The sequence below is a fragment of the Mustela erminea genome, chromosome 2 (assembly GCF_009829155.1).
Source record: "Mustela erminea isolate mMusErm1 chromosome 2, mMusErm1.Pri, whole genome shotgun sequence".
In the NCBI taxonomy this organism is placed as follows: domain Eukaryota; kingdom Metazoa; phylum Chordata; class Mammalia; order Carnivora; family Mustelidae; genus Mustela; species Mustela erminea.
Window position 1 is genome coordinate 74,335,816 of NC_045615.1, and position 9,485 is coordinate 74,345,300.

Genomic DNA, 9,485 nt, shown 5'->3' on the forward strand with positions numbered 1-9,485 from the left:
TATATACATATATATGTCTTTTCCCAGTTCTTGACACAGAGCACCTAAAATCCTTGTATTGCCTGAGTGTTCGGCTTATAGGAACATGTTTTGTTCTAATAATGGATCTCTGAATTTGTTTCCTGACAAAAGTGCTTCTAAGACTATTGGAATCTCCAGAGAGTCTTTTGTGTATGCTAAAGAGATGACTGATGACTTGGAGGCCCACGTAGTTTTGGGATGGAGGCCAGTCACCAGAAAGACCAAACCATAATTAGAAGCTTAAAACTATCAGCTCCATACCCTATCCTCCAAGAAGGGAAGAAAGACTGGGGATTGAGTTAGTAATCAGTCATGTGTCTGTAATAAAGACTCCACCAAAAAAACTATGGGTTTTGGAGAATTTCCAGGTTCACCTTGTTAGAAGGTGGTGTTCTCTAACTCCACAGGGACAGAAACCCCTGTACTTAGCACCCTCCTGGACCTTGCCCTATGTACATTGTCATCTGGCTGTTCATATTTATTTTTTATTGTACCCTTTATAATAAACCAGTAAACATTAGTATTTCTCTTGTATCTGTGAGCCATTACAGCAAATTACAAGACTGCCCCTTCATCTCAGATGTCATCCATAAGTAGTGAATCTCCATGTCACCAACACCTCTCTCTCACTTGGCTACAAATCAGGGGTTCTACAATTACCTTCTCAAGTTTGATAATTTGCTATAATGGAGGTTCCCAGAGAAACTGTTTCCTTGCATTTTCTATCTCCTAGAGGCCATTTGTTTTCCTCCACATTCAAGGCAGCAATTCAAGCCACGTTCTCCTCAAGCTGCCATCATTCTGGTTCTGTCTTCCTATTCCCTTTTTCACTTTTAATGTGGTATACAGACCCCCCCACCCAGGTAATGCAGGATAATAAAACTATCCTAAAATCAGCGGATTTACAAGCTTAGTTCCATCTGTAGCCTTATTTTCCTTTAACTATGTAACCTAGCATATTCATAGGTTTCAGTGATTAGGACACAGACCTATATAGGGAGCTAGTATTCTGCCTATGATAGTACTCAATCTTCAATTTCATTCTTAACTTCCTGGCAACCAAGGCCATAAGGGTAAAAAAATTAAAAAGAAAGGGGACAGTAAGACAAATCCTATATTCAAAAATGATAAATATGCCTAGTTCTCAAAGAGAAAAAAGTTCTTCCCTAACCATATTTGTTGAAAAATATTTATCAGAAGCTCTTTAATATGGGAGAGTGAGAGTTACAGTGAACTATGGCATCACAGCACTGTTTTTTTCTATAAGTGGAAAATTATATTTCACAAGGCTCTTTTTGGGAGGGGAAATGACGCTTGCAAAAGCATATCATTAAGCACTATTTAGAGATTTCTTTTTCTCATTTAAAAGAAAAATTTCATGCTGAGAACTTGACTCATTCAGGAAATACTTGTTGAATTGCTTACAGCACTAGTGACAGGCATCTTGAAACAATCAGTGGAAAATAACATTAATAAAAATCCTTCAGCCACAGAAAATTTAAGCAAATGCAATGACTCTTGATCTTTCTTATATTCTGAAAAAGTGGCCAGCCCAATAGGATTTAAAAACAGCAGTTCACATCCTGCTTCATCAGAGAATAGAATTCACAAAATAAAAACAGATGCAAATCGTATGTCCAAGTATTACTGTAATACAGAGTTCATGAAATGATCTATTTTTACCCTATGAAGGATCTACAGATACTATACAAAATACAATTTTCTTAAACTCATAGTTTCTTTAATGTATGCTACTTTTACTTACTGTTGGGCTACAGAGAAAAGTGAAATATATAACAACCCATATAAAAATTAAGATTGATGTGGAAAAGAATGATCTTCTTAAAGACCATTGTCTATAAGAAGCCTTTAGGAAATTAAAGTAACCAAGAGGCATTAGCAAAATAGTTTCTTATGTGCTTGGATCAATAAAATAACATTTTTTGTAATTATAAATCACATTTTATCTTGCTGTATATCTAGAAAGATATATTGGGGAAACAGAGGTGACTATAAGAGTGCCTTTACTTAAATGCACTTCATAGAAGTTGTGTTTTTTTGGTTTTACAAATTGAAATTTTGTGGCAACTTTGCATTGAGCAAGGCTATCAGCACATTTTTTCCAATAGCATTGGCTCACTTCATGATGCTGTATCAAATTTGGGTAATTCTCACAATATTTTAAACTTTTTCATTATTACTTTATTTGTTATAGTGATCAGCAATCTTTGATATTACTATTGTAATTGTTTTGAGGCACTACAAACCACACTCATGAAAACAGCAAACTTAACTAATGAATGTTGTGTGCTCCACTGACTAGTCATTTCTCTGTCTCCTACTCTTTAGGCCTCTCTATTCCCTAAGGCATAACAATATCAAAATTAGGCCAATTAACAACCCTACAATGGCCTCTGAGTGTTCAAATGAAAGAGTCCCAGGTCTCCCTTTAAATCTAAATCTAGAAATGATTAAGCTTAGTGAGGAAGACATGCTGATAACAGAGACAAACTGGAAGCAAGGCCCCTGGCACTAAATGGTTAGCCAAGTTGTGAATGCAAAGGAAAAGTTCTTGAAGAAAATTAAAAGTACCACTCAAGTAAACACACAAATGATGAGACAATGAAACAGACTAACTGCTGATATGGAGAAAGTTTTAGCAGTCTGGATAGAAGACCAAACAGTACAGCATTCTCTTAAGACAAAGCATATCCCAGAGTGAGGCCCTAATTCTCAATTCTGTGAGGGCTGAGTGGGGTGAGGACAATGCAAAAGAAAAGTTGGAAGGTAACAGGTTATTCCATAACATAAAGTGCAAAGTGAAGCAGCAAGGGCTAAGGTAAAAGCTGCAGCAAATTATCTAGAAGAACTAGTAAGATAATACATGAAGGTGCCTACACTGAACTACAGATTTTCCATGTAAATGAAACAGATTTCTAGCAGAAGAATATGACTTCTAGAACTTTCATAGCTAGAGAGAAGTCAATACCTGGTTTCAAATCTTCAAAGGACAGGCTAGATCTTTTGTTGGTGACTAATGCAGCAGGTTACTTTAAGCTGAAGCCAATGCTCATGTATCATTCCAAAACTCCTAGGGCCCCTAAGAATTATGTTAAACCTACTCTTTCTGTTATCTATTAATGGAAAAACAAAGCCTGGATGACAGCACATCTGCTAAAAACCTAGTTTACTGATATTTTAATCCCACTGTTGAGATCTAGTGCTTAAGGGATAATAGATTCTTTTCAAAAGATTAGTGTTCATTGACAATGCACCTGGTCACCTAAGGGTTCTGATTGATCTGTACAATGATATAAATATTGTTTTCATGCCTGCTAGCTAACACAACATCCATTCTGCAGCCCATAGGTCAAGGAGTCATTTTGACTCCCAGGTCTTATTATTTAAGAAATACATTTCATAGGGTTTTAGCTACCATAGAGATCCTCTGATGGATCTGGGCAAAGTTGATTGAAAGCCTCTGGAAAGGATTCACCATTCTAGATGTCATTGAGAACATCTGAGATTCATGGGAAAAGGTCAAAATTTCACATTTATGGGAATTTGGAAGAAGTTGCTTCCAATAGTCATCGATGACTTTAAGGGCTTTACGATTTCAGTGGAGAAAGTAACAGCAGATGTGGTGGGAATGGCAAGAGAACTAGAATTAGAAGTAGAGCCTTAAGAGAACAGTGAATTGCTGCAATGTCATGACAAAACTTGAACAGATGAGTTGCTTCTCAGCAAAGAAAGTGGTTTCTGGAGATGGAATCTATCCCTGATGAAGTCACTATGAAAATTTTTGAAATGACAAAGGATTAGACTTAAAATCATTTGACAAAGCAGTAGCGTGGTTTGAGAGGATCCTGACTCCTGTTTTGAAAGAATGCTATCAAACAGCATCACATGCGACAGAGAAACTATTTTTGAAGGGAAGAGTCACAGTTGATGCAGCAGACTTCATGTTTTGTCTTATTTTAAGAAATTGACACAGCTCTCCCAGCCTTTAGCAATCATTTCCCTGAAAGGTCAGATGATGGGTAGCATACATATTGGTATCTATATAATAGAAACATAACTTTCATATTCACTGGGAAACCAAACTAAAAAATTCATTTGACTCGTTGTATTGCAATATTTGTTTTATTGCAGCCTTCTGGAGCCAAACACACAATCCCTCCAAGGTTTACCTGTACCAACAATCACAATTTACTAGAACAGAAATCTCCAAAAGAACCAGGGCCAGGTACTTTTACCCAGTACATAATTTCTGACAAGACAAAATTACAAGGCATACTAAAAGGTAAAAATGCAGTATCAAGGGACAGAGCAATCATCAGAACCAGTATCAAATCTAGCAAGGATTTTGGAATCATCAAACTGGGAATTTAAAGGAACTATGATTAATATGCTAAGGTCTAATGGACAAATTAGACAGCATTCAAGAATAAATGGGCAATGTATACGAAAAATCTTGAAAGAAGGCAGAGGACAAATATATCTTCCTTACAGAAGAACAAAGATAATTACATCTGACTTCCTTTTCAGTAAGGAGGGCACATATTGCATGGAACACTAGGTGTTATACATAAACAATGAATCCTGGAACATTACATCAAAAATTAATGATGAATTGTATGGTGACTAACACAATAAAAAATAATAATAATAAAAGAAATTATGCAAGAAAGAATAGAGTGAAACACTTTTTTAAAATTTTTATTTCTTCAGTGTTCCAAGATTCATTGTTTATGCACCTCACCTAGTGCTCCATGCAATACATGCCCTCCTTAATACCCATCACCACATTCACCCAACCTCCACCTCCCTCCCCTCCAAAACTCTCAGTTTGTTTCTCAGAGTCCAAAGTCTCTCATGGTTTGTCTCCCCCTCCAATTTCCCCCAGCTCACTTCTCTTCTCCTTCTTCCAATGTCTTCGATGAAATACCTTATGCTCTATAAGTAAGTGAAACCATATGATAATTGACTCTCTCTGCTTGACTTATTTCACTCAGCATAATCTCCTCCAGTCCTGTCCATGTTGATACAAAAGTTGGATATTCATCCCTTCTGATGGAGACATAATACTCCATTGTATATTCGGACCATATCTTCTTTATCCATTCATCTATTGAAGGGCATCTTGGCTCTTTCCACAGTTTGGTGACTGTGACTATCTGCTATGAACATTGGGGTACAGATGGCCCTTCTTTTCCCTACATCTGTATCTTTGTGGTAAATACCCAGTAGTGCAATTGCAGGGTCATAGGGAAGCTCTATTTTTAATTTCCTAAGAAATCTCCATGCTGTTTTCCAAAGTGGCTGCACCAACTTACATTCCCACCGACAGTGTGAAAGGGTTCCCCTTTTTCCATATCTTTTCCAACATTTGTTGTTTCCTGTCTTGTTAATTTTGGCCATTCTAACTGGTGTGAGTTGGTATCTCAATGTGGTTTTGATTTGAATCTCCCTGATGGCTAATGATGATGAACATTTTTTCATGTGTCTGTTAGCCATTTGTATGTCTTCTTTGGAGCAGTATCTGTTCATGTCTTCTGCCCATTTTTTGACATGATTATCTGTTATGTGTGTGTTGAGTTTGAGGAATTCCTTATAGATCTTGGATATCAGCCTTTTGTAGTGGCATTTGCGAATATCTTCTCCCATTCCGTGGGTTGCCTCTTTGTTTTGTTGATTGTTTCTTTTGCTGTGCAGAAGCTTTTGCTCTTGAACACTTAAAACATATAAAAGAAAACCAACAAACACAAATCTAGAATTCTGCACCCTACAAAATTATCCTTCAACAAAAAAAGAAATAAAGACTTTCTCAGACAAATAGACAATGAGGGAATTTGTTGCCAGTAAACTTTTCTTGAAAGAAATGTCAAACTTCTTCATAGAGGCAGTAACTTATATCAATCAGAAACCATGATCCACATAATTGGAGAAGGACTAGGTAAAGATAAAATTAAGACTTTTAATTAAAATTAAAACTGTTATTTTTCTTGCTCATAATTGATCTAGAGATCAATTGATCAAACGTTTGTTCAGAATAATAGAAACACAGTATTCACTCCATATGCATATGTATCTATATATGTTTATATTTAAGATAAATGAGTGATAGCAATAATATAAAGGTTAGGAGGAAGGAATTAGGATTATTTTGTTATTATAAGGCATTTACTATCATGAGATGGAATAGTGTTATTTGAAAGTGGGCTTGGATTAGTTGTAAATGTGTACTGTAAATTCTAGGTCAACCACTTAAAAATTTTTTTAAGTATAACTGATATGCTAAAAAAAGGAGAGAAAATGAGTTCACATAAAATACTAAAATAAAACCACATATGGCATAAAAGAGTGGAAGACAAATGTATGAACATATAGAAAATGGTAACAGATATAGTAGATATTACTTCATTATACCATTATTCAGATTAAGCATAAATGATTGAGATATGTCAATTAAAAGACAGGCATTATCAGAATGGATCAAAAAACAAAAACAAAAACCCAACTATAAATTGTGTACAAGAAACCCACATTAACTTTTTTTAAAAAAACTCATTTTAAATATGGAAACAAATTAAACTCATGAAGGAAGGTATACCATGTTTGCACTAATCACAAAAAAACAGGAGTTGCTACATTAGTCTCAGTCAAAGCAGACTTCAGAACAAGTAAAGTTGTTGGGGCTAAAAAGGAGTATTGCATCGCAATAAATAGGTCAATCCTCCAAGAAGACATAGCAATCATTAATGTGTTTGTATCTAACAAGCGTGTCAAAATATTTAAGGCAAAAATTGATAAATCATGAGGAGAATTAGATCTATCCACTACTGTAGTTAGAGACTTTCACATCCCTCTATCAGAAATGGACGGAGGAGCAGGCAGGAAATCAGTGAAGACAAAGATGAACTCAACAGCACCACCAAACAACTAATATAGTTATCTACTGTTTCTATCAATCAACTGTTTCATTCAATAACAGCAGAATACATATTCTTCTCAAGTTCACATAAAACATTCGTCTAGACTCTATTTGGGGGCATAAAACACCTCATAACAAATATGAAAGAAATCATACAATGTTGATCTTAGACCACTATAGAATTAAACCAGAAATTCGTAACTGAACATAGTTGGAAAATCCCAAAAACACTTGGAAGGTTAAATATTTGTAAATAATATAGGAGTCAAAGAACAAATCTCAAGAAAAAATTTTAAATGTTTTAAATTGAATGAAAATAGAAATATAACATCAAAATTTGTGGAATACAGGGAAAGCAAGGTTTAGAAGGCAACTTAGAGCACTAAATGCACATATTTTTAAAAATACAGTTCTAAAATCAGTAATCTAAGCTTTCACTCTAGCAAGCTACAAAAAGAAGAGCAAATTAAATCTGAAGCTACATAAAATAAAAAATAAAAATTACAACAGAAATCAATGAAACTGAAAACAGGACATTTAGAGAAAACCGACAAAAGCAAAAGCAAGTTCTTTGAAAGATCAATAAAATTGATAAGCTTCTAACTAGGCTAACTGCAAAGAAAAGAGATAAAATAAAAATTACTCATAACAGAAATGAAAAAGGGGACATCACTATAGATCTCATGGACATTAAAGGAATAATAAAAGACTATTACAAACAACCCTGGCCCTAAAATTTTATAACTTAGATGATACAGATGAATTCCTTGAAAAATACAATTTCAATACTCACACAGTATGAAATAGACAATTGGAGAAGAACAGAGAAAATATATGCAGAAGATATATCTTACAAGACCATTATCCTAAATATAAATGCACTCTTAAAATTCAACAATAAGAAATACCCAATTAAAAAATAGCCTAAAGGGTTGATCTTTATCCAAGAAGATATGCAGATGACAAATAAGTATATGAAAAGATGTTTAGCATCATATATCATTAGGGAATTACAAATTAAAACAATGACATACTACTAAAAATCTATTGGAACAGCCAAAATCTGGAACATTGACAATATGCTGCCAATATATGGAGCAATAGGAATTCTTATTCACTGCTGATGGGAACACAAAAACAGCCATTCTGAAAAACAGTTTGGTGGTTTCTTATAAAATGAAACATACTCATATCATATTATTCAGCAGTTATGCTGCTTGGTATTTACCCAAACAAGTTGAACACATGTCTACACAAAAACCTGTGCCCAGATGTTCACAGCAGCTTTATTCATAATTGCCAAAACTTGGAAAAAAACAAGATGTCTCTCAGTTAATGAATGGGTAAATAAACCAGTATATCCAGACAATGGAATAGGAATATTATTCAGTTCCCAAAAAGAAATGAACTATTAAGCCATAAAAAGAAATTGAGAAACCTTAAATGCATATTACTAAGTGAAAGAAGGCAATCTGAAAAGGTGACATACTATATGATTTTAACTCTAGGACATTCTGGAAAAGGCAAAACTATGGAGACAGTAAAAAGATCAGTGCTTTCCAGGGGGTACAAAAGAGAGAAATGGATAGGCAAAGCACAGATAATTAGAAGACAGTGAAACAAATCTGTATGATACTATAATGGTAAATAGTTATAACTATATATTTGTCCAAGCCCGGAGAACATATACCGCCAAGAGTGAACAGTAATGTAAACTACAAACTGAGTGATAATGATGTATAAATGTGGCTCATTGACTGTAACAAATGCATCACGCTGGTATGAGACTTTGATAGTAGGGGGGGATGTGTATGAGAAGTGGAGAATATAGGAAATCTCAGTACTTCCCACCCATTTTTTTCTGTGAACCTAAACCTACTCTAAAAAATAAAGACTATTAAAATTAAAATAAAAATATTCTTAAAGAAAAGACTTCAGTGCTTGCTACAGATGAATGTAATGTATATGGATTAATGTAATAGCATTTTTTAGTTTTATGCTTATTTAGTTATAAAAATTAAATTTTAAGTATATATTTGTTATTCTGTAAAATAATGTAATAATTTTTAAAAAGCACTGCTTCTGATTTATTAAGATTCTACATTATTTATTATTTTGGGATGCTTATAATTTAAAAAAAATAAAATAAAAATATTGAGACTAAAGATATTTACAGGTCTCACCTCCTTTCACAAGTTATAAAGCAGAATTTTCAAAAAAAAAACCCATCTTATGTGACAGAATATAAACTAAAATAATCTGTGATGTCATAAAAGGATTGAAATATGTATTTCATTCATTAAATGCTGATGAAAGTCACAAGTAAAGGAAACATTATGTTTCCTTTATGGAAGACTTCATGTTTATATGAATACAGTTGCCCCATCCTAGAGGGTATCAAATATATCACCAATTAATCAATAGCATTTACTTACTGTATCCTCATCCCTCATAAATATTAATGTGATATAGTGAAAAAGAAGGCACAGCTCTGTAATATTTCAAGGAAAAAGAAGAAATAAGGCAGGTT

General features: G+C 34.1%; 1 pseudogene; it reads left to right on the forward strand.

Moving 5' to 3' along the window:
• The first annotated feature begins 2,364 nt into the window (after positions 1–2,364).
• On the forward strand, positions 2,365–3,970 carry LOC116582254 (annotated as a pseudogene).
• The last annotated feature ends 5,515 nt before the right edge of the window (positions 3,971–9,485 follow it).